Genomic DNA, 2,032 nt, shown 5'->3' with positions numbered 1-2,032 from the left:
TCTCTCCTGAAGTACAGTTTCTCAACGCGGTAGATACTGTATTAGTATACGCTAGTAGTAGTAGTGTACGGTGGTGAATTCCATTCCATGTGTAATTACCGTACCGGTATGGTCGTACGGCACATGCTTGCCATGTGCTGTCATGTGGGATGCCGAGTAGCCGATAGTCGCGGTCATCGCCATCGGTCATGAGTTCTGATAGCAAAACGGGTTTTTAAGTGCCATTTCCTACACTTTTATATCTAAAAGTAAAATAAGCCCATCATTAGATAAAGCAAATTAATTGTACATTTCTAGTGACAGCTCATTTTTCAGATACCAAGGCAAGGAATATTCTTGAGTGAAAATATGACTTTATAAAATATATCCCATATTTTCCTTTTACTTTCTGTTGTTGTTGTTGTTGTTGTTGTTGTTGTTGTTGTTGTTGTTGTTGTTGCCAGCTGCTGCTGCTGTTGTTGTTATTATTATCATTATTTGGTTATTGTTTTTTGTGAGTGTTTTCTTATCTACAAATTGTTTTAATGAAATTATGTCAACAAAAATCATATAAACTGCATATGCTTTGCACTGACTCATTGACTCTATAGGGGCAAGAGTGGGTTTTTTTTTTTCCTGTGTTTTGGGGTGGTTTTTTTTTTTTCCAACCAATTATAGGCCTATACCATCACTCGTTTGTATAATTTATATGTAATTAGGCCTATAGTTCAATATTTCCACTGTCGGGCGTCATATTTTTGACACTGATATTATATGTTATCCCTTGCATTTTCATACGCGTATCTATGTTGAATTATACCAATATGTTTTGTACATATATGCCCTATGCATATTAAAAGACATAGGCCCCTATTAAGCACTAATTATGCTTTTCATGTAAGCTTCCTCATCATCTTCAGAGGGGCTGATGGGAGTGTAGTTATTATCAACCAAAATATTATATACATGTATATATATATATATATATATATATATATATATATATATGTATATATATATATATATATATATATATATACATATATATATATATATATATATATATACATACATACATATGTGTGTGTGTATCTCATATATTTCTATGTATGTATGTTATGCATATGTCTTGTACATATGCATTCTCTGTGCGTATAATGTGTTCTATTTATTAAGCAAACAAAGCAAGTATCATGAATAAAAAGTAAAATCAAATTGAAGTGAATCAATAGAGTACAAACCAAAGGAAAAATTACACCCGACAATGACACTATGATCAGGTTTATGCCGTATGACTAATATCACTGCATAACAAAGTATGAGAATCCTTTGGAAAAAACAGTGAATTTCTTTAGGGGAATAGTGCTTTATTTTCTTACTCTAAACTTAAAAGAGAAAAAAAAAATGAACTTCTACTGACAAGATTTCATCAAACTTCCATAATAATCTAACTTGAATGAGAGGTATATTTACTTAGATGTTTATGTAAGTAATCTAAGGGAGGGGTGTGATCGTTTTGTGTAGAGGAATACATGTAAAATGTACATGTAGAATGCATTTTTGTGTGTTTTGTCTTGTCTAAGATTTTAAGCAAAACATAACTCACATCATTTCTAGCAAAGTATCGTATCAGTACAAGTTGTGCAAGTATACATCAAGTTCCTTTCTAATGTTGGGCAGGTCTGCTCAAGTATGTGTGTATCTACATTGTACATTTTATTTGTACACGACCATTCAAAATATATCCTGGACAGATTATATTTTTATTTTTTATGTTTTTTTTTTTTTTATTTGTTTGTGTATAAATGTATCTTTGGTAAATTTGTTTGTGAGTACGTAACTGTAACTGAGTGTGTGTTTTTTATCCAATGTATGATGTATTTACATGTTTTTCTGTATTGTCCTTTGTCTTTGCCTCGTGCCTCCTGTTCAATCCAGGAGACAACCTAGGCTTTTCATGTTACATTGTTTATTGATATAATAAAGAATGCTGAACAACTACCTCCCTGCAAGTCCAAATACAACAAGACACATAGAGTCAACACAAAACACA

The sequence above is a fragment of the Diadema setosum genome, chromosome 17 (genome assembly GCF_964275005.1).
Source record: "Diadema setosum chromosome 17, eeDiaSeto1, whole genome shotgun sequence".
Lineage (NCBI taxonomy): Eukaryota > Metazoa > Echinodermata > Echinoidea > Diadematoida > Diadematidae > Diadema > Diadema setosum.
Note: the sequence above shows the minus strand (reverse complement) of the source record.